We start from the raw sequence: 24,699 nt of genomic DNA on the forward strand, positions 1-24,699 counted from the left end.
GCACTCATGGGCTAAGCATGGGAGAGAACAGATGTGTGATGTAGGCAGTGCCAGAGAACATATTTCTCCTTTGTTAACCTGGGATACTTCATTTAATGTATATATACAGGAGGAGAACATAAAGGAGAGTCTGCCATTTTGATCCATTCTTAATAATAAATTGCTCAGTGAAACAGGAGATTAAAGTGGGCATCTCCAAATAAGACAAGATTTTTAAAAAAAGTTATTCCCTAACTGATGAGGATTTTTTTGTCCCCATAATGGATAATTATGGAATAACCCTCTTTTATAAGTGTTTAAAGATAAGAAAATGCTCTCAACTAAGTAGCTCTCAACACTTACATCTTCTATAAAAGCCTGTGAATTGTCATAGAAAAAAACCCACATATCTGTATCTGATCTGCTGTTATTCAAATTTTTACACTGTTTGCAGAGGGACATCTCCTTATAGATGCAGTCATTCGTCTGGATCTCAATGGAGAATTTACGGGTGTGAAACTGCCAGCACTCAGCCATGCTGATGGTCAGGCTGTACTATTCAGAGGTATTAAGTATGAACTTGTGCACCTAAAGTTAGGAAAGTGCTATGGAAATTCAAGTTATATATTGAAAACACACTAAATGTTTACACTTGTTCATATTTATATGGGATTTGTTTGCATGGAAGGCTGGAGATTTGAAAAAATATATTTGTGGTTTTTCTTTTACTTCTTGAAAATACATTTAAGCAACCAGAATGTGAAACACTGGAATTTCTTAGTGCATAGTTCTAACAAAGGATGGGAGTGGGGAATGGATACAGTTTATTTGTAAATTAAATAAATACATTTCTTCCATACCCTTGAGAGCTAGCTGATTTATCAGTTAATAAAATAATCATACACCACAGACTTGTGCTTCCAATTTATTTTAAAAAGAAATAACATTGCATTTTTGACATATATGAATACAAATGTAACACTAGAGGAAACTTTGTGAGTAACCCTGTATATATATCAGCAGCCCTGCATGAATAACCTTACTCACTTTTTCTCTGCTATTTATGGGATGGATTCTGCATAAACACTTATTTCTTCAACAATTCCTAATTTATGTGTATGACCCTATAAACCTCCATGTGACTACTGACTAGGAAAAAAGCTATTCATCTGAATAGAGGATTTAGAATGTTTATTTAACACAAGTGAAAAGGAATTTAGTTTTAAATGTGCAATTAGCTATCACTAGTATTTACACCTAACACCATAAACCTAAAATGAAATTTATTTATTAAAAAACTATGTCTGAATGGACTATTTGCTTGCTTAAAAATTCTGATTCAGATACCGGAACTGCAGAATTTGGACAAATCCAGCCTGTGCTAGACAGAAGTGTTCACGTGCACCTCTCAGAAGAGGAAAGTCCATGCCTCTAATAGACTTTTTGAAAATTTTCTTTTAATTCCTCTTACATTTTGTGGCCAACAAAACAACAGAAAACCATGTAGGAAGAGTCTAGTAGTAAGTAGAATAGAAGTAAGTGAATGGCAGAGCTGGGGTGTCATGTGTCAGTCCAGCCCAGCAGTGACTGCATGAACACACTGAACATGGATCAGAAATTCTTTGGTGAAGATGGGGCTCATTCCTGCAACCCTTACATGAATATCTGAAAAGCTTCTGTGGGACTGCTTGCATCAGTAAGGAGGAGTCCCTTGAGCAGACTGTGCCATTTCAGACCCTTGCTATTGTTTCTGATGTAAAGTTGAAACTTTTGGCATTCCCATCCCCTCTCCTCCTCTCTCTCTTTAATCTTCACATATTTTTTGGACATATGCCTCTCCCTCTCTGCTCTTTAAATTCCCCCTGCTCCCTTCTGTATAACAGCCTCAGTTCTACTTTGTTATTTTTGTTGCTTGCTTTGTCCTCCCTCCATCACTACTCCAGACACTTCTCTCCCCTTTGCTAGTCTGTTTGGCTCCTTGGGGACCCTTAACACTCCCCCACAACTGAGCAGATTCTCATTTTCAGTGATATTTTAAAATCTCTAGGCTATATTCTCTTCTCTTGAGAGAAAATTAAAAACAAAGAAAAAAAACACAAAACAAAAAAAAAAAAGTCTTTCTTCAGAAACTCCTCTAGCTTAAACTCAGAAACTTCCAATCAACTTCTTTTTTCAAAGGGACCAAGGAGATTGAGACCTACAAAGATGCCAGGGCACACCACCCAGGAGTCACAGGCAACTGCCAGAGGCCCTTGGTCTCAACTGACCGATCCCTTCTGTGGGGCAGGAAAGCCTCCTCTCCCACGCCAGCAGTGCAGCCCTCTGACAGTACGTGCAAATGATGGTGTAAAATTTGCTGTCTGAGAGCCAAACAAGACTGAACTCTATGAGAATCTCACTACTGATTCTGCTGTATTGTGGTTTTAGCCCAGCCAACAGCTCAGCCTCATGCACCCACTCCCCCACACTTGGGTGGGAACTGGAAGGGTAAAAGTGAGAAAACTTGTGGGTTGAGATAAAGGCAGTTCAAGTGATAATATGAAATTCATGCATGCAAGCAAAACAAAACAAGGACTTCACTCACCACTTCACATGAGCAGGCAGATGTTCACCCATGTCCAGGAAAGCAGGGCTCCACCACATGTAGCTGCGACTGGGGAAGCCAAACACCATCATTCTGAAAATCACCCCACACTTCCTTCTTCTTCTTCCCCTTTTATATTCTTACTGAGCATTGTGTCATATGGTCTGGGATATCCCTTGGTCAGCTGGGGTCAGTCCTTTTGCACCCTCAACCTCCTCGTTGGTGGGGTGGGGTAAGAGGCAGAAAAGGTCTTGATGCTGTGTAAGATGCTCAGCTACAGCTAAAACTTCCCTGTGTTGTCATTTCTATTTTCAGCACCAATCCAAAACAGTCCCATAGCAGCTGCTGTGAAGAAAATTAACTCTCCCAGCCCAGAGAGGATAAGAAGGGATTTGAACACCAGGCCTTTGGGAGAGGCACACGAAGATGTGAGGTGAAGCTAATGCTTTCTCATGTATATCTGTGGAATAATTATCAGGAAATCATGACATGTAACATTGCTATTTTCAGATTACATTCTGACAGTACTTTCTCCTAAAAATATAAATTAGTCCATTCTGCTTCAGATTAAAACAAACCTGAGATGGGTGTCCCTTCTGAAAGTTGAAGACTTCTCTACCCATCATTCTTCATATTTCTTTGACTAGAATTTCTGTTGAAAGCCTCCAACTGAGACTAGTTAAACTGTCAGTTGCACGGTGTAAATCTGGAGTTAACCCCTCTGCAGTGCTCACAGAGGTTAGCCAAGGACAGATCCTTCTCTCATCAATTCATGTGCTGAAGAGCACCTGGGGACCACCAATACAGAGAGCACAGGCTCATGCCCAGTAAATACTGACGTCAGGGAGAAATGCCTGAGGCAGAAGGACAATAAATAAACAAAAAGGAGAAAGAGAGAAAATAATTTGACTAGAGAGGGGAAAAAAGGAAGGAATCAGAAGCTGGGAGTGATGATGGGTTACTCATTTTTGTACACACCAAAGGAATGGGTTCAGAGGGAACAGGATGGAACGCTCACATTTCACCCCATAAAACATTTCAGATAAATTATTCTATTGTGTTTAAACCTGGAATGTAATTAAATTATTTACTTCTTTTTTGGTATAAATTTCATCTCAGTGCATGACATTTAGTAGTGTAAGGATATGTTGTCATATTTGAATTTTTTATTTTTTAACAAATGCCCATTTTATAATCATATTAAGATACTTTGACTAAGCAGTTGAACTATTACTCCACACCTCAGATATGCTGGAGGCATGAGGTGAAATGCACCCGAGGTGCGCATTAATCAACCTTGCCATATAGTCTGTCCTGTCTCACTGCTTAATTAAATTCCAAACCAAATAGTTTTGGTGAGAAGGTTAGGAGGGACCACTTTTTCAAGTGGGTTTTGCATGAGCTGTCCACAGTGCATGGAAAAAATATAAGATATATTTAGAACAATATTTTAATTTGCAATACTTGATTAGATGGAAAGAATGTAATGTTTAAAAAAAAAGAAAATGTGATTAAGAAGCTTAAGTGCACAGTATATTACATGAAAATTCTGATCATAAAGAAAGGTAATATCTACTCAAAATTATAATTTCTGTACTTTTGAAATCAACTCAGCAAGAATTATCTACCCATATCAAATTGTAGCACTTGTCAAAATCAACTGTAAAGCATCTCAAGTGCTCTTCTGAATCAACAAAACAGATGTATAGCGATGTGAGGTTGCACTGAAATGGAAATAAAAGTGAGCTAGATGCCAGTCATTGCCCTTAATCTCTTGAACCCGGCACTTAACACAGAGGATACCACAGGTCTTTGGGACACTGTTTAGAAGGGGAAGAAATCAAGACTTGAATCTTAATAGCATATGCAAAAACACTCTATAAAATTATTTTCTTTCTGCTATAGTGAAATATCATATGCTCAAAGAGCACCTTTCCTTGTTCATAAACATGAGACAATGTTTGAAACAGCATCCTGTTTCCACTTTAGATAGGCAAAAACCTGAAATATCTGAAACCTAAAAAGGTGTTTAACTTTTTAAAATAGCAATTAAATATTCTTAGAGGTTCAAAAATCTCACTCCCTTCAATAAAATGTGCAATGATGTTTATGGTATAGCACCTGCAGTGGAATGAATACAATGAATATAGCCTTCGTTAGGATTACAATTTTGTTAGATTTTACTAGGGATTTAACAGACCACAAATGTCTGCAAGCATTGGTCCTTAGAATAAAACAGCTCTAATCCCATCACCTAGGACGTATGCCTGGAGTGAGCTCCCCTGCAAATTTGTATAACTTGGTGTCCCTGGAATCATGATGAAAATGACAGTTTTTTTCTTTGGCTTTGTGATGATGGTGCTTTCCAGGACTGTGATGCACAAAGGGAGACTAAAGGGGGTACAGACAGCAAAATGAGTTAAAAGTTATACATAAAGCGGTCTGTTTTAACCAGCATCATTATGGAGCTGGCATGCACAGATGATTGTCAAGCCCTTCTTGCTCCATGCTGAGAGAAGGTCCAGTTGAACAGAAACTTCTCTCTGGGATGGACCAGGGACCGCAAGCCCCATGAGGGATGCCTGGAGGATTAGGCTCCTGGGCTCACAGTGACATTCTTCTGTGGCTCAGTCCAGACAAAAAAAAAGCACATCCTCACAAAGAGCCCTTGGTCTGGATTGCTGCCATACTCAGAGGTGAATATGCTCAGTTTTCAAGATGAAGATAGCAACCAGCTACAAACATTTTAGACTAATTTTAACATATCTTGACAAATTAATTCAGCTCTGTGTGGATTTCATCCATCATTTTCCTCCTTGTCTAGAGCATGCAGAAATAGCAGACTATAAATTCTAGCTCTTGAGACACAAATAAGTGTGTTTGAGGCTTTGATTTCAGCACGTGAAAATTTGGAAAGTTTGTGAGCAACACTTGCCCTTCAGGTTATGTCCTGCAGACAGGATTGGTTCATGCAAGAGAGGAGACTGAGTGGGACCTACTTTTTATTCAGTTACAACCAGTTTCACAGATTTTTTTTAAATGCAGGATTGTTAACCAAAAAGGCAGGTCCTAAAGAAGAACAAAAGAAGCATGAGCATGAGGTCTCAATTTCTAGTTTTCAATTCTGTCAATTCACTTTCCAAGTGTTTTTTTTAAACATTGTTAAGATTAAATACACTGAGAATTACTCTAAATTTTCCAAATGTTCCAAAACTGATTTTGCTAGGTTCCAGAGGTCAACAGGCTATTATAAAAACAACAACAGAGAAAAGACGAAATTTAAAGCTTTTGAGAATACAAATATATGTATAAAACTCTAGTGGATACCTGCTCAATTCAGAATAAACCACCACCTGAGCAACCAGGAATGGTAGGAGCTGGAAAGTTAATCTGAAGCACAAGCAGAACAAAATATTTCTATTCACACTTAGGTTCAAAGTGGACCCAGTCATGGCACTATACAGGCACAGGTTATCTGAAAGGTTGCTGCATCCCTCCCCTTCTGCTCAGTTTTCCATCCTTTCACCAACAATAGTAGCTAAAAGAGAAAGCCTAACTTACTCCCATTTTTCTCTTTAAAGGGGTTTTGTTTTGTAGTTTTTCGTTTTGATGAGGGTTTTTTAGAAGGGGCTATTGGTGCTTTTGTTTGCTCGGTTGGCTGGTTGCTTGCTTGCTTGTTTGTTTTAAAAGGACATTGTTGTTTTGTTTGACACAAAAGTCAGAAATTGGAGCTCTTTTTTGCTGTTTTCTAACATTCCCAGAAGCACTGAGAACATAACAGCAGAGGGCTTCCTGTCAGCCTTTAAAGCCCCAGTAGAGATATTTCAAGAGGGCTACAGGGCTTTTACAAGGCAGAGATCTGAGCTGTGTCCCAGGGGCAGCTTCAAGCACCCCAGCATGAGCAGTTCACTCGGCACTGAAGAGGTTTCCCAGAGCAGGTGGCCCAGCTGGCGCAGTCCACTTTGCAGCAGGACTCCGAGCACAGCCTGGTGCACAGAATATTTGTGCAATACTTGCACCCTTGTCTGCACAAAGGACTTCTTCTTTCTCTCTCAAGCCCAGGGGAAGTCTGGATAAATGTATCTGTTCCAGAGCTCATGCTTCTGTGCCAGGCCATGTACACCAAGAGATGGAAATGTGCCTCCAGCACTCCCTGCTCTCCTCTGGAGGTGGCAGCTGGTCCCAGCTACCCACCAGCTTATGCTCAGGTTGTGCAGGATCTCTTTAGTGTTACAGGAAATTACTTTAAAGATACTTCCAGAGTGAATATTAATTCACTAACTCTATAAGTTTTTGAGGCACCATTTTTTTAATTTGGGCTGACACTCAGAATTTCTACCCTGCCCTGCATATGATGACACTTTGGCAAATGTATTATTTCTTTTACCTGGACATGCTTCCTTTCCAAGCCAAACATATAACAGAAATAATTTCAACTTCCAACTTTTGCCTTACAAAACTGCAGTGGTTGTGAAAGGAAAAGTGACATTACAGCTCCTGTCTATTTTTAATTTCTTGGCATATTTTTATTTTTGCTTTTTTTTTTTTTTTTGTTTTGTTTTGTTTGGTCTGCATGATCTCTGAAATGTTGAGCAAAATTGCACTATCTGTTGCATCACAGTACATATATTGTTGTTCCCAAAGGTTTACTTATAATGTTCACAGCATCATTTATTTTTTTTTCCTTTCCCCCCGTTGTCATTTCTGTACAGATTTAATACAACAGAAACATGGCTTCCACTGGGAGCTACAGGTAGAGCAGTTACAAAGTTCTCTATAATTGGTGTCTGCCATGGCTGCTCACAGTAAGTTATGTAAATCAGAGCAAGGACCCACAACCCCTAAAGGCATGAATATTTTTTTTTTTCATTCAGTGCAGAGGATAACTTCAGAATCTTAGTAATAGTCCCCTCCACATCAGGGATCTCCTTACCAGGAAAAGTCAAGGTCTAGAAACCGGCCATGTCAACTTTGCAATTTAAATCCTACTGTTAAAGACGGTTTGGCAGGTATTGCAGCAAGTCAACGTATTGTAGGCAATATTAATTTTTAGGATGCATTTCTCTTCAGAGTCCTGCAAATCCATCTGCTTTTGCTTATATTCACTGTAGTAATTCCATTTAAATAAATATTGAATATTTATTTACGTTTTCTTTAACAACTCTTTAATTTAAAATGAAATGAGATGTTGTCAAGGTTTCATTCTAAAAATGGAGTAATAATTCCACTGATATTCTAGGGAGGTATTTTAGTTAAAATCATATCTTCCAAGTGATTAAATGCGAAGTTATTACCAAATCTGTTTCCTTTAAAATAGTACTGCAAATGCAAGAATTTTTAGCTTAAATTCAATAAATCAACTTCTGTCTTTTTTATTTCTCCCACAAATCTTGCTCTTATGGGTCATATACATCAGTTCATGCGCTATCTGTTAGGTAACTGAATAAATCCTTAAAACATAGTAATTGTCTACTTCTGTTATGGGGAAAAGGTTTCCTAAGATAAAATTCTTGCTCACATTTCCAACTTAATTCAAGAACTTCCTGATGCCCAAGTACCAGGAAAAGCAGAAAGGGCAAAAAAGCCAAACCAAACCAAAACAACAAAAAACCATTAGAACAGCAAAGAAAAGAGGATAAATGTTTATAAAAGACAGTTGAATCTAATTCTTATGCTACCCTTACCAGTAAGAATTCTGAAAAACAAAAATCTCTTTTGAGAGAGATTTTGATTGGGCAGATAGCCACCTCAGACTAAATCTTAATGTTATATAATAACATTTCTTATTCTACCTCCAACCTTTTTAATTTACTTGTTCAGGAAAGTTAAGCTCAGCATAGGTAGATGGCTTTCATTGAGCACTTGTTTTTCTTTATATTTTTAATTTTATTTTTAAATGTAAAAAATAAATGCATACTATACACACACAATATAGTGTTGCGTATACATACACAGCCATGTTCAGGAACACACACAGAGGCTCTTGAAGAAAAACAGGTGTTTCTTAACCACACAGTGCTGGTGAGGCAGGGTACCTTAAAGTTTTTTTTCAATGTGCTATTTTTCTTTGGACTGACTCCTGCTCTGTGTTGCTTGTTGGTGCATGCAGCATTACTGGGGCTGCAAGGACACAGCTGAAGCACCCTGGACTGGGACAGCCCTTGGCTCACCATGCCTCTCAAGGCTTCAAGGAAGCAGGGATGCAGTAGACAAACAGACTCCCAGGAGGACCCTGGTGAGGAGATAAAGGTGACTTAAAGCCTCTTCTTACTAACAGCTTGGGGCCTTGCACAGCAAAATTCCAAGGGTACAGAAGAGTACCAGCCACTAATGCAGCCCAGGCTTAGTAAATTATTTTGCCATCAACTACAAAAGGCACCTACTTGTCCCTGTTTTTCATCTCTCTAGAGATGTCTCTTTAGGCAAGTCAAAAACAGAAATGGAAGTGGCTGGTACAACTATCTAGGACCAGTTCAGAGGTTCAGTGGTTCATATGTCTCTGTTCTCTGTCATCTTAGAGGTAAACGTGAGCTATAATCACCCACATATCATGCATAGCTAAGTTGGTTACTGGCAGAAACATCATGCAATTGAAATTTTGCCCAGCCCCAGTAAATGAAGTACATCTTCAGATAACAGATAGCTGTGTCTGGTAGAGACAGGCAGCTGTGGAAACCTCCTTCCTCTGTGAAACGTGTCACATAGTTTAGAGATTACTACTCTTACATAAAATTACTCAAATAAACGGATTTTTTCACTTGAAAAATGTTGTCTGAAAAGGTCAGCAAAATGTATTTGGACCCTAATAGATGTGTGCATTTCCTGATCTTGATAGATTTTCAGTGTTGCAGAAATCTGAAATTAATTTGTTTGCTATTGATAAAACTTGTTTAAGGCTTCTGCAGTCTTTTAAATGGCTTTAAAAATATGAAAACTAAGATTATTTTACTTCGGTTATCCAAAATCTAGCTGTTCTAGTAAAATTCCTACTCTCTTTTCAGGCCCCAAATCTTAAAAATGTTGGGCCTGGAATACTTATTGCCTCCTGCAGCATGAATCCCAAGGCAGAGTAAAGAGCACCTGATTTTCAAAGTGATTCAAGCTTCCTAATTGCAGGTTAGGTTTTGTGTAATTAGGAGTCCAAAGGCTTTCTGTGGGCTGAAGCATTATTTGTCTGGAAAAAATATATTGGGGAATGGGCATAAAAAGAAATAAGAATTATAAAAATTTTGCATCAGTTGGTTATGTCAGATGAGTTATGAGAAGAAACACTCTGGCGTAAGAATCACATAAAGTTAAAACTTAAACAAAACTAGAATTGGATTTGCTTGTGGGTTGGGGTCCCACATCCCCCACTCCGAACTTTGGATGCTTAATTTCAGTTACTGGAAGTGTGTTTTCTACCTTCTTTTTATGGCCTTTTTTATAAAAGGTAGCTGGTACTCACAAAAAAATTTGGGACCGTTCAAAACTTTTCACAGTTAATTAGTAACGCATGTAGCAAAACACCCGCCCTACCTCTGGGCTTTTGGGGTTGCCCTGGTTCACTTGTAACTGATTTATTTTTTAAGGTTTTCTGGCACACCTCCACCCCAGCTGCTTCCAAGAAATTTCAGCTCAGCGTCAGCTGGGAAAGATCAACTTCACATGCTGACATACAGAGGCAGCCTTAGGAATACTGGGGCCTCTGGTGGGAGGCGTCAATGGGAATCTTTGCTCTTTTTGCTGATCCAGGGATATAGTATCTGCCACCATACAGTGCCTTTTTTAGCATTTTCTTTGAAAGAAACTCACCTGATTATTAAACTGTGTTTTTTCCTCAATGAGAAACAGAAATGTTATCTTTACCAAATTTGTGGCTCATTGCATAGGTCTGAATGGTTGATGGCCTTTTCAGGCACCCAAACCCTTTGTTAATAGCTGCTGAGATGCCAAGACAAACATGCTATTTTATAGTCTGGTTAAATTCTACAGAATACAAAAGAGGATAGAGAATTATTCTGATATTTTTCCTTATGTCTGAGTAAAGGCTTACTCTGCAACTCTACATTTGAAATTGATGGCTACGAATTCTACCCCTCTTCCTAGAGATATATGGCTTTTGGTGATTATTTTTATTCAGAACTTACCCCCCAAAAAAATTCTACCATGTTCCCACCTTTATTTTAATTCCTCTTAGATTCCAGATTAATTTTGTCCCTAGCTCTCTTCCCTAGGCTTCGATTTTGTTATCTTCTATAATTTCCAAGGGTATCTGAACCAAGGACATCTAAACTAAAAGCATCTTATCATTGATGCAAAACACTATTAAAAAATTATATCTAATTTGGTCCATTAATAAACAAAGAAAGCGTCTCTAATTGTAATGTACAGCACCTGATTCTACTTAAATTTAAAGTACACAAAGCCACTCACTTTAAGATACAGGCTAGCAGTGACTACTACCCCTGGGTAGACATCTTTCCCAGTTTGTGTAGTGAGCTGAATTGCCAGCCATTAGTCACAGTTTGACCCAGAGGTAAGAGGATCCAACAGGAAATTCTGTGATTCTTTCTTTTCTTTTAAAACTTCAACAACATTTCTCGACATATAAATAGTTTCAGAACAGCAATAAAAAATTTAATTTTTTTCAGAAGTGGAGGCAATAATAATATAAAGCCGAATGACAGTTTTAGCACAATGAAGAAAATGGTGTTGATAGAACAACAGACCTTTGATTAAAACAATATTCTTGGTTTGGGTTTGTTTTTTTTTCTGCAGTTAGATAAGCTGAACAAGATGGTCTCAATTTAACTCTGCAAGATTACTCATTTTAAAACTGTTATTTTATTTTTGCCTGTGTTCAGATACTTATAGCAAGAGAGTGCTTCCAACCTGCATAGAGACTGTATTGTGTTAGGGTAGCAGACTTGGTATGTTCCATTCAGCTTAGCACCATTAAGCTTCTAGGTCTAGCATTTGCTGTCTTCCACCAGGATTAATATCTTAGTATTTTCTTCATAGTCTACCGTTACATTTCAAGAATTAAATGATCATTCAGAAAGTTGGCTTCAGTTTATGATCTGTTAAACCTAAAAGAGATACAGTATGTCAAAATGAAAAGAAAGGGTTGAAGTGATAATCATTAATGTTAACTTTGTCCTTAAGAGTATCACTTGACATAAAATGTGCACCCATTCCTGTTACAATAATTTCACTCATATTTAAAAATATGATTTTTTATGGGTGACCCAGAGGATATCTTTGTATTGTTTTGTCTTTCATGAGAAGATGTTCAGAAGACTGAGAAGTCTGGAGATAGAAATCCTGAATTTGCACCCCTAGGATGTCTGGCACTGACAGATGAAGTGAAATTGTCCCCACACTACCTCAGACATCAGATTGGATTTGGAGGCTAAATGACAGTTCAGCTCTTGTGTCCTTTCAATTTTTTTCCTCCATTATTGAGGATCATCAGGGAAGGAGACTGATAGGATGAAATGAACTGAACTGGTTTGGCTATATAGATACCCACTCTCTGGGATCCTGGCAGAAACCAGTACCTGCCTTCACACTCATAAGGAAGCATCTGATGAGGGCAGAAATTCCTGAGCAACTTCAGGCATGTTCAAAAAAGCTTAAATTCACGTTTATTATTTGCTAAATTATAAAAAATGTGCTAATAATTATGTAATGCTAATAGGTGTCACTAGCAGCATTGCTTTTTATTGTGATGTCTTTTCCCTTCTGCTTATAATAAATGTAATTTTTTTCTTCTTTTTTTTACAATTTTAACTTTTATTCACCTAGTATTTGGCATTCAAGTCCAAAGTTCAGGCAAATATAACAATCTGTTGAGAAATACTCACTAGACAAGTATTCATGCACTCTTGTATCACCTGACATATGGTGAACAAGCTGATGAATGACTCAGGATTTAAATGGTAATTACCATTCATCATTATAATAGACTTGCTAATTCATAAATTCTTGGTAAGCCAATTTTCTATAAAAAGGTTAATAATAAGAGTGGAAAAGAAGGAAAAAATAGCCCTTAGTGTGATAAAAAATGTAAAAGCTAGAATATATTCACTGCCACACATCCCTTCTAATGATTAAGTAATTTTGCACCGAAGCGCTTGCTTATTGACACAATACCACTTGCAGTACTGGGGCTTTGATAGAAACAGAGGAAGACACAAAAATCCAGCCAAACTGCTAAAGACAGAGGCTGAGGTGTGTCAGACAAAGACAAAGGAACCAAGGCACTCACATACGGCAAAGGCAGGCAGGATCCCACCCACCCATTTCCTTGTTTTAGAGTACTTTGAGACAATGTCACGTTCTCAGAACTGCTCACAACATGCAAGTTAGAGAAAACTGTATGGAAATGTTCCTGGTACTCCTGAGTCAATGCATCTGTGAGAATTGTGAGAAATGCATCTGTAGTCATCATGCTGCCATTAACCTCTGAGCAAAAGGAACATTTAGTTCTCTCTGCTTTGAATAAAACAAGAAAAAGGCAAGAACATGAAAAAAAATTGCTAATTTTATGATCTTTATCTGGAAAAAACACTATGAATGTAATTTACAAACCCTATGGAAAACAGCAATGTAAACTGGAAAGAATGCATACAGGCAACACTGGAATTCTATATTTCCAGTACTCAACACTGCACTTATTTGCCCATTAGATAACGAACCTAAATGTACACAAATGCTTCTCCCACCTCTAATCCTTATGACATCACGTATTTTTATCATAAGAGGCCAATATGGGAAAGACTTTCTTGCCCCACCAAGGCATGTACTTTCTCCATCCACCTGCATCTTACTGCTCCTTCTCTGAGCACCATAGATGTGAAAGCTACCCTAAATTACACAGTAGAAATACTTTTTATTTCAGATTCTAAACTAAGGAGGCTGGTAATGGGGAAAAGATACATCTGTTTGCAAGGAACTGAGGGGCAAGAGGAACAGAAAATAAAATAAGTGATGCATGGAACCTCGGTACCCTTCCCCTCTCCACTGTTGTGGTTGTGCAGGGCACAAGTTCAAGAGAATGAAGTAGTCAAGTTAAAAGTTGAAGTTTTGATCATTTTAGCCTTCACTTGGAACCATGCAGGGAAACTTGCCCTTTCAATCTGTTGCGCATTGGGTATCAGGGTGATTGGACTGATGCTGGGCATTCAGGAAAAAAGGATTTGTATGGGAAAAAAAAACCAACCCATAGCTATTGTGCACTGTGTAACACCATACTGGGATTATGAAAAATACAAAATTTACTATAACACACTGTATGTTCAGGAAAGTTTATAATGCAGGTAATCTTACTGACTGCTTTTCTGCAAAACATGTAGCAACAGAATATGAAATGCCTGCCAAGCTAGCCTCTCTTGTGCATGCATTTTCCCTTTCTGTCTTTGTCTCTGTTGCACACATACATTATAAAATCTCAGAACTGATGTACATTTAAAAATGGATGTTAAATCCCAGACTGTACCTCAAACTCACAGGGCTTTTCAGAAAAAGCAAAAGTTTGAAATATTTTTAGAGCTCCAGATTTTGGACCACCTCACAAAATACAGAAACAAGGATGTAAAGCATTAAATTGTGCTGTTCATGAGGAGTGGGTTTCAGAGTGTGTTTCTATTTGAAACTTTGGATAATTTGCAGAAACTCTTTTCGGTTGTACTGATAAAAATTAGGCAGTGTGGAGATTATAAAAGACACAATGAGAGGGTATCTAGAGGCCATTTTTTTTTTGTTTACTTGACAGTACATAATAGGAACTGCTCATAAAGCAAAAGAGAAAACATACAATATAACTTCAAAACAAAAGAAAAAATACAGAAATGGGGAATTAAGTCATTGTTCTAAAGAGCAATGATTCAGGTCTAATATTATAATGCAACTACTCTTCAGGCAATATTATTAAGCTAAATACAAGGTTTCAGAATAGTGCATGTCTGTTATACTGCAGAAATTATCAAATTCATTTAAAGTGACAGTAAAAAAATTTTATTACTGGTCTTCAAAAAGAGACTATATCAAGCCTTTATATATTTGCATGACGTTTGTTCTAGTTCTCATTTCTGCTAAGCCAAATGCTTGAAACATATATTATGCAATTTTTAACAAGTATCACTGCATTTTTTGTTTTCCTAGGGATACAAAGCATAGCAAAAGTCAGCTTTTGGGTCAGCTGCAATAGGGAGTTAAATTGGAATAAAGTATATCAAAATGCTTATGCTCAGCCAACTGCATAATCAAAGGATAAAGGTTCCACTGAACAATTTAGTATCTGACTTTTCTAACTAACCTTTTTGTCATAAATCAAAATATTTCATTTTATTGTTGAAAGTTAGTCTTAGCACTGGGGATAAAGAGAAAGGAAGAGAGCAGCACAGGTAGACGTGGGCAGCATATACCAGTAAGGTCACACATCCAGAGAATCCTGTGACATCACAATAAACACAACAATAAAGCTCCAGATGATTGGGAAGTGTCTGAGATGACAGGAAGGTATCTTTGGACTCAGTTGTTTTGCAACATACTTATCTCACTTAATTATTGTATGAAAAATACAACTTTTAATTTCTAGGAAGAATACGTTGTCCCCTTGATATTTTGGAAAGCTCAGTTTATTGAAGATTTTCTATCACTGAATAAGAGCATTATAGGGTTTTAGCTTACATCACCACTTCAGAGTTGAGCTGCTGTAGCTGGACAGTGGATTATAGAAACGATGCATTGACATAAGAGACCCACATGGTTGCCTTTAGAGGTTTGAAAACCTCTTTTAAAGGGATTCATTTGCTCACTTTACTGTTTTCAGGGTTAAGTTCTAGAATGGGCCAAATATTTTCCAGAGGTTGAATGCTTGAAACTCTCATGAATTTACTACTAAACATAAGCTATTGAATTTGATGGAAGATGAAGGTAAATGTTTTGCATCAGAGGCTGTGTTGCTCCTATGGAAATTTTGAGAAATTAATGTGGAACTGTGTGATTTTAGGACTATTTGAGGGTTTATATCACAGCTTTTCCTATGCTTTCACTGTAGGCTTGTATATTGTTTTTGATGCCTGGTGTTTTTTTCTTTTATCAGGTGAATATTCTTTTTTGTAATAAGGTTTTCTACTTACTGATATTTTGGAAGGAGAGATTATAATGAGTATTTCTATCTGTGGAAATAGTTCTTTTTTTGCTCCACGGAGCAATCAGTGTTTTGCCCTTTTTCATGACCTTCAGAAAACATTATCTTTATTCCACTGTATGAATCTGTCATTATTTTATCTAGAGTGTGTGCAGCCCTGCCCCAAAAAGGCTAAAATAGGACAAGAATAGTTACATAAAAGGTGATGCTCCACAGGTATGGAACAATTCCATATAGCTGAAGCAGGACAGTGAAGAGCAGTTGCAGAGGAAGAGGATACTCCGTGTCACAAATGGCATGGTGAAAGCTAATACAGGGCAATTGATGACCATGAATTGTATGACAAGAATGGAAAAAATCAAATGGAAATTTAAAAGACAACAATATATATTCTCCTATTCAGTGAATGGTTGAAACTGTTGATATGAATGACCATGAAATCTGTTAACCATTGTGGTGTACCTACTGCCTTCTGCTCAGGAAATTTCCCAGCCATGAGCTGCAATACAAGGAAAAGTTTCCAAAATTATTTTCACTGTATCCATGTCTCTTTAATATTTACAATTATTCATTGACACTATAACATAGGCTTGGAAAAATTCCTTGTATAATGTGGACTAAACACCATAGGTGATTTTGATGGTTTCTCCTAACTTTAGTCCTAACATTTGGTTTCTGATACTCTTAACTGGCTTCTTTTTTACTGGCAGAATCTTCTGGCTCCTTAAAGGGTCATTGGGACAAGTGAAAGAGCCATGTGGAACATTTTTAGGCAACACAAGCATATGATATAATGTAAGCTTCATAATACAATACTGGTGTTCCTCCTGATGTTTGCCTTTTATTAAGATGTGCCTGCTTAATGCTGATGTGTACATTTCTTGGAGAACTATCATGAAACTTTCCAAAAACTGTCAGCCTCACAATTTGGTCAACTGGTTTTGAAAGAAAGTATTTTTGGCTTTGAGAATTTTGGGTTAAACTTGCACCTTTCATTTTAAAAAGGAAAATAGAGCAGAACCAAAGTCTCTGGCTGCAAATAAGCAACCATTTGCAGGCACACCTTGATTATCTCTGAGATAGAAGTCTTCCAGTGGGGTTTTCTTCTTGCTCAAGGTCAGATGACTTTCACAGTACTTGTACCATCTTCAAGATTTACTATCAGTTGTAAAAGTAGCTGTGAAATATAATTTTATTCTTGACATCTGGAAGAGAGCTTGGTGTTGTAACTGGTCTATAAATTATAAAAGTAAATATACATGCATGAATACTTTGAGGTATAAAGCATGTACTAAACACCCAGTATATGTACCATCAAGTATTTCAGAAATATCTAATATGTTCTGAAATATAATTTCTGCTTTTTTCCCTCACCCCATAAACTGAGGAAATGTCTCTGGAGTCATGTATTGGCACTCAAGGTTTAGTCATGTGCTACCAAGTAATCTGCATGAGGACACACAAAGGCATCCACAGTATAAGCCACCTGCTCTGTGGATACGTCTATATGTCTATAGCCATAGACAACAGTATTCGTGGCTGGTTTGCCACTCCCTCCTTGCCTCTTTACTCCCATTCAGATTTGTGGGAACCCAGATTTCTACAGATTATTTACACATCAGTCAGGAATTTTAAGGCAGCATGGAAAAGGTAGAGGGAACAAACCATGCTGAGCAGAAGACTGGCCAAGCTTAGTTTTCTCGTGGATTAGTAGGGAAACAGCCAAGATAGCCACAGGTATCAATGCAGTTCATGATAAGGGGTGTGAACCCTCAAATGACAGCTGTGTTCTCTTTTTCTTCACAGCACCACAGATTAAATGCAAATGAAAATTTCAGAAGAAAAGCTATTTTAGAGACATGGTTATCTTGGAAGTCTTTGGATGTCATTTTGGTTAGAAAATTATACAGCAGTGAAATTACTTTAATACAGAAATGTTCTTACTACATTTCCTTCTCTTTCTGTTATGATCTTAAGTATGCAATGGTTCTTCCCTTGGGGTGTAAGTCTGTAAGTATATTACAGGGTTTGGCTGACAAAAATGCTTCAGCAAATATTTCAACTTGCTCTTGAACTCTTCATCTTGACTTTGAACATCGAGTTCATAGTCCACATTATGTGATCAGTCTTGTGCTTAATTCATTCACAGGCAAAAAGAAATGTCAACGGAGACTGAAGCAGAGAAGCAGTTCTTTGCAGAATAGCTATACATCCCTGCATATACCTGCATAGATACCTGATGTTATCAAGTTACATATTCATAAAGATCTCAGGGTTCTATATGGAGAGTCATGTTCTGTGAGGGCTTTCATAGTTTGGAGCATTCAGCCTTGTTCTCAAGTGCTGATTGCGCTAAGCGTTCACTCTTGAAAAATGAAATTTCTATGTTCTCACCCCAAAAAGGGCACTTTGTGCTCCTAATAGCATGGCAAATTTGAAGGGAAGAGGCCCTCCTAGCTCTTCAGAGAACATAAACAGCATAAAGCTCTATTTATACCTTCTTCAGAGAATCTATTTGTTCCAAATTCTCCAGCTCTTCCTCAGATGATTCATTGTGTTTGACTCTCATGACAGCTAGGGAGTCAAAACTCAGATTCTGTCTCACTAAGGCAATTTCACTCCATCTCATGCAGCTCAAGAGCTTCTCTCTGTTTTTTTATATAAAGAAATGTACCTAGTGCTACACAATGCTTTGATTGTGAAGTATGTCCAGACAACAATTTCAACACAGGAAGTGTCTGATAATAATACACAATTTGAAAATTAGCCTGTATACAATTTAATTCAGAATATCTGGTAATCACTGCAGATGTTAATTAGGAGACATGGCTCCAGTGAAGACTGAGCACTAAGGGACGTGTGGGTGATTTTCTGGGTTAGTTTAGATGATGCTGCAGTTATCTTGCTGTCATCAGTGAATCACAGAATGAATCAATATCTGGAAAGGACCCAAAAGCATCACAGAGTCCAACTCCTGGCCTTGCACAGGACAACTCTAAGAATCCCACCATGTATCTGAAAATGTTGTCCAAACACTTCTTGAAGTCTGTGAGGCTTGGTGCTGTGACCACTTCCCTGGAGTGACTGTTCCAGTGCCCAGCCACCATCTGGGAGAAGAACATTTTCTTAATATCCAACCTAAACCTCCTCTGACACAGTTTCATTTCCTTTCCTCAAGTCCTGTCACTGGTCAACAAAGAGAACAGACCAGTGCCTGCCTGTCTGTTTTGCCTTGGGAGGAAGCTGTCGATTCATCCCTCAGTCTCCCCAGGCTGAACAAACCAAGTGACCTCTGCCACTCCTCATATCCATCTTCCCCACACCATTCACCACCTTCAAGAACAGTTATGTTCTCCTCCATTTTTTTTTCTTTTTATGAACTACAAGTCTTCCCACAAAAAGGTGTGTGGAACCATCAACAACACTCTTACATCTTCACTAGCAGAGGTATTGAAAATATTTTTTTAAAAAATTCTGGAAAAAATAAACATAATCTAATAATATTTCTCCATTTTCTTCAGCCTTGTTCCCAAACAGCTCCAAACACTTTGCAGACGTGATTCCAGGGTCAGCATATCCCTAGTTCTTCATCTCATAGAAGGGAAACAAAGAGTTGAGCAAGAATGCCATCTTGTTTGAAGCGCTAATCCCTGTAACATAAAGAAATGAGAGTTATAAAATTCACTACTTTTAAAATTAAGTCTGTTTTTAGGTGATATGACTAGCATCATCAAGGACAGTTAAGTATATAAGCATGTGTTTAAGTATGATCCTTGAGTAGCTTGAATAGAACAAATCCTCAAGGTTCTGGAGTATCTAAATCTATTTCCTGTTTGAGGCACCTGGCCTCCGGCTGTTGTCTGCAACATGATAAAGCCCAGTGCCTCAAGATAACCACAGCCTCAGCCATCTGCTCCTGGATTAGCTGGACCAAGGTGTTTACTAGCTAGGACAGCTCATTTGCAGTAGGCAACACCATAACAGATCCATGGGCAGATAACACTACAACTTCCGTAACAGACTCAGAATTAGTCACATAGATGACAGCCACTTAAGCACCTGAAAGATCCAAACTTCACATGATAGTCTTGAGCCACAGACTGTTTCAGTCATTTGGTCCAAACCCATGCACAGAAAACTTAGTGTTTGTATGGAAGGAGAGAAGAATGAAGGCAAGCTTCTCCACGTGTTGCTCCAGAGCTTTACAAAGTTTCTTGTGCCTTCTCTTCCACTTCTGAGAGCAGTAAACAAAGTCAGCTCATGGAGATGTATTAGAACCAAGCACAGCTTCTTTTGGGCCCCATCAATATAAAATATACAGAAACCCCAGAAGTTTGCAAAGTTATTTCAGGGCCTGGAAATAATCTTCCTATGATGGAGCAGGTATAGGAATAAAATGTTCTGTGTATATTTTATGTAGCTGTATATTTTGAGAGAAATTTAAGATCACCCACAAAGGACAAATATCTCTTATGAGGTAGGGCTGAATGATTTTATTTAAAATTAATAAATAAGAAATGAAAGAGCAGCTTGTTTCTCTAAAATCCAAGTTGTAAAATATATTTGTTTAGATTTTTTTTTATTTTGTTTATTGGTCTTTTGGTATTTTATGTTCTTAGATGACTACAAGGATTTAAACAGAATTTTTAGTTTTGGTTCAATAAGATTTAAAAGAAGAGCTTTAGTAATCACAGTGCCAATTCAAACTTACTTCCTACTAAAGAGCAAGCCCAAGGAATGCTTAACTTTTCTGGTTTAAATTCTTCATTAAAAAGTAAAAGTTTAAATTGGCAGGAAAACTGCTATTTAAGCTGCTAGTACACCAACATCAGAGAAAGCTGAGTTTTAACCCTTGGTACTCTGCCAGGTACTGTACTACATATAAGCAAGATAAAGAGAGAAATAAAGAAAAAAATGATGGTCGAAGATAATTTTTATTTAGCCTGTGATACCCTAATGGATTTATTGTAAAAAAATAAAAGGTTATGAAGTACCTCTTGAGGCCATAACCAATAGACTTTCAAAATCTGTTGATTTGCACTAGCCAGCAAATCCAAAAAATTGTAACATATAATTGCAAAGCACAGCCTTGTTTGGTCGAATGATTGGCATATGTTTCTCAAGAAATATCCTTATAACTTACCTAAAACTCTGCTTATGAGTAATAGGTTTTTTGTTCATGAGTGAAATAATTATGCACAGTTTTACACCACTTAGTTGTCTTAAAAGTTATAGCATCAGGGGCCTGATGTTGTAGTTTGGCATTTCATGTGTAGGAACTTAGATTTCACATTTAATGTCTCAGCCACTCTGGATCCTAGCCACCTAAAACTTGGCAGGCAAGTTTTTCTGCCCAGATGATTTTTTTTATAGTTTAAGATGAGTAAGTCCTTTTCTGTACAATGGCCAAAAAAATTGTTTGGAGCTAGTTATATAATATTTTCTTTACCAGATGCAATTATAAAATAATTCTGTTAAACAAAAAAAAAAGATACAGTCTGCAACTTGTCACCAGTTTTTGTAGAATAAAGCACTTAGGATTTTTAAGCAAGATAAACCACCACCCCATAGACAAACAATGAAAATTAAATATTGGACATTGAGACAAGTAAATTCTCCAGCAAACTTTACCAGTTAGTTACACTTTACCTAGGCAACCAGAGTGGCCAAGAGAAAACACTTATGGCAATTTTAAAAACAGCTTTCTGCTCTTGCAGCACAGCATGCTAACCTTGCTCTTTGCTGTGCCTTACACACATCACCTGTGGGGAGAGACAACCATCCCCAAAGTGGCGTGGCCAGTGTGCCACCACCAACCATCAAAACTTCTCACAGAGAACTGTGCAGTCTTATCATCCATCTTTTAAAGAACCTTTATAAATTATCTGACTCTGGAGACCTAATATGTTAACTTCATGGTCCAGCACTATACTTCAGACCAGAACTGGGAAATAAGAAGATCAAATTTTCCTGTGGGCCTCAAGATGTCAATGCAAAAAATTGTCTCTAATAACAGCTGACCCTTTGTCTGAATAGTCAAAATGGGCCAACCCAAAATATTCTAGACTGTCACCAATCCTTGGAGTATCTGATAGTTTCATTTGAATTAAAAAAAAAAAAAAAAAAAAAAAAAAAAAAGAAGAAAAGCCTCTTTGTTCATCAGCAGGCAAATCATGCAGATTTAGAGATTTAGAGATTTAGAACATAAGCATTTTTAATAAACTGGATTAGGAGGAGGATTCTAATCCAACTGAAGCTTATAATAGCACTTATAGTTGGAGAAATGCACATCACTGATCCTTTAATTCACTATCTGAAGTGAAAAATTTAGACAATATGTATTACTTTGATACAAAACTGAAACAATGGAAGTTTCAGTGGCTTCTGCAGGTTTAAAAAAAATCTGAGCCCCAAAATATTCAGTTTTGTTTAGAGAATGTTTTAGGATCTCTTTTCTAAACAAAACTGTATTTAAATTTGGAGTGTTGCTTCAAATTGAATAAAGCAAACCACTGCAATTAGAACACATCTAAGTGAATGTCTTGACTGGAAAAAAAAGAGTATTTTTCTGCTCTGATCAAACAGTCAAAATACAACATGATTTCACAAGTTCTTTTCATTAATTCATATCTAAATTTTTTCATGATCATAATTTAAAACAAAAAAAATTATTCCTGCTTTCATTAATTTTAAGGCTTTTCCATTTCATGGTCAGACACTAACAAATAGCATCTTTCTAGAGTCCGTTACACTGCTAATTCATTTTCCCATGTGTATGACAATGTCCTCCCCTCATACAGGTTCATATTATCTAAAATATATTTGCCCATTTTTGCTTTCTTTCTGTAACTGTATTTTATTTTTAGATGCATATGATATAAATAATTTTATAATTAAATTTATAATTTTATAAATAAATCATATTTCTTAATAGTTTGGGAATAAAAAGCTTGTTATCAGGCAAACATAGCCTTCTGTGCTTTCACCACATTGCCATGTTGTTGATGCAGGTTTCAATATGAACAGAATTCCAGCCAATTCTGAAGTCTTGCACTCAAGACAGCATTACTGCTGTAATATTAATGTCATCATCTCTTTCCATGCACAAAATATCTAAGCGATGTATTTAGTAACTGCATTGCAGACTTCAGTGTTGGAGTTTCCTATCTTGAATGTAAAAGCCTTCTATTAGCAAACTAGGATCCCAACTGGAATGAGATTATAATGCAATCATCTGGTTCAGAGCATTATGCCATGATTTTAGCAGCATGCTAGAAACTCCCTCTGCTCCTGGGCTTAATGAAATTTATTATATGGTTCAGCACAGTTTTTGGAAGACAACCAATAAATATGGGAGGCTTCTTGTTGAAACAAGGGTCTTGTTTGCCAGGATTTCACTCTCTTGAGGAAAGCTAGCTGCAGGGCCAGATCTTTTCTTTTCATTGGATACAGAACAGCTACACACAGAGCAGTATTTACTGGTGATAGCAGCCTGTGACAGAGCTATGTCTTTCCAGAATGCTCTAACCAGAGGATAGCCAGTGATGACTGCAGTATACGCACTCAAATGTGCTTTGCCACTACATAATATAGGATTCAAGAAGGGGCATTTGATGTCTGAAGTGCATTTAAAAGTGGAAATCCACCTATTGAGTAAGAATCACGTACTACGCTTTTCTAGATGTTACTTTATGTGAAATTATAATATGAAGATATCCTGGAATGAAGAAAGAAATGGTTGTACCTGCACACAACTGCTTGTTCTATTTTTCAGGCTAACAGCTTAGCTGTAACATTTGTGCATTAGCTAAATAACATCTCAAGGGGAGTTGGAGATAGAACCTTGATGTGTCCTGATTGTACATGTGTGAGTTTGTGCTCTCAAAGGATGGTCCTTAAAAAACTCCCTGCTGAAAGCTATTGTGCATATTGCAAAAGGACCGTTGCTAAGTGCCAATTGAGCTGGTACTGTATACTTGCCATTTTAAAAGAAGATTTCATACCACTTGATTATGTTAAATAGAAATGTTTGAAATTTAAACTGAATTACATCAAAATGGCACAGTAGTTATATGTCTAAAGAGCTGCTGCTACTCACTCTCATAACTAATGTCAATCCTTTCTGGTAGACAGTTTTATGTGAAGTCATGGTAGAGTATATTACAGGCGAAGTTTAGAGAGCCTTGATATAAAAAATGTCATAAATAAATACTGCCTTAAAACCAGCCCTGTGTTTGTATTAACAAGCAAGAACTCCTTTACAGTGAAGTACTGTCCTTAGCCACAAAGATATACCTTTTTTTAATGTCAGAACTTCATATTCAGCCTTTAGGCTACTCTAAGGTGTCAGATTTTTTTCTGTGCAGATAATAGCTATTTGGGGAACTTGGTGTACTCTTTTAAAGCAATCTAGATATATACTTAGTAGAAATAATCCAGAAATTACCTCAAGACCATCTTACCAAAAAAAAAAAAAAAAAACCAAAAAACCCCCCCAAAAACCCCAAAAGAATCATATTAACAGTATATAATCAACATTAGGATCTGACTGGAATCAGAAATCCAATATCATTAAAAGGTAGAGGAGAAGTGCATGCTAAAAAACGAAAATGAAACTAGATGAGCACCTAGTCTGCATGTAAAGATCTGGTATTTTTATGATCAATAACTACTGATAATACATGCAGAGAAGTAGTAATTACCTTTAAAAAGATACTTCAGGATTTATGAATTTGAGAGAAATTTGTTAAGTAGTTCTTGGGGAGGAAACAAAAGGAAAACTCAAACTTAAACAAATTTTACTTGTGAAAGAACATATGCTTTTAAGATTTCATTTTGAATTTTTGTTTTTGTTTCTTTCTAAAAGAGAAGAATCAGGCAAACTAAATACTTTTTTTTTATTTCTTCAATAAATATCAGACAAATCTGAGAGGGAGGGATTGCCTGAGGTTTTTTCTAGATCTTTACAGTTCAGCTGTGGCCTGGAAATTCTAAAATG

General features: G+C 37.1%; 2 long non-coding RNA genes across 3 annotated transcripts in view; both read right to left on the reverse strand.

Annotated features, from left to right (window-relative positions):
• LOC121468160 (uncharacterized) overlaps positions 1–3,289 on the reverse strand; it is a 10,565-nt gene extending 7,276 nt beyond the window's left edge. Inside the window, exon 1 of the long non-coding RNA XR_005978178.2 lies at positions 2,564–3,289. This is a non-coding gene — a long non-coding RNA (uncharacterized lncRNA). The remainder of the gene's footprint in view (positions 1–2,563) is intronic.
• An 11,000-nt stretch (positions 3,290–14,289) lies between these two features.
• Positions 14,290–24,699, reverse strand: part of LOC115490949 (uncharacterized) — a 35,966-nt gene continuing 25,556 nt past the window's right edge. For both annotated transcript variants that reach the window (XR_003956878.4, XR_012052738.1), the window contains one exon: positions 14,290–19,351. This is a non-coding gene — a long non-coding RNA (uncharacterized lncRNA). The remainder of the gene's footprint in view (positions 19,352–24,699) is intronic.

Source organism: Taeniopygia guttata, chromosome 1A (assembly GCF_048771995.1).
Source record: "Taeniopygia guttata chromosome 1A, bTaeGut7.mat, whole genome shotgun sequence".
NCBI classification, from domain to species: Eukaryota; Metazoa; Chordata; class Aves; order Passeriformes; family Estrildidae; genus Taeniopygia; species Taeniopygia guttata.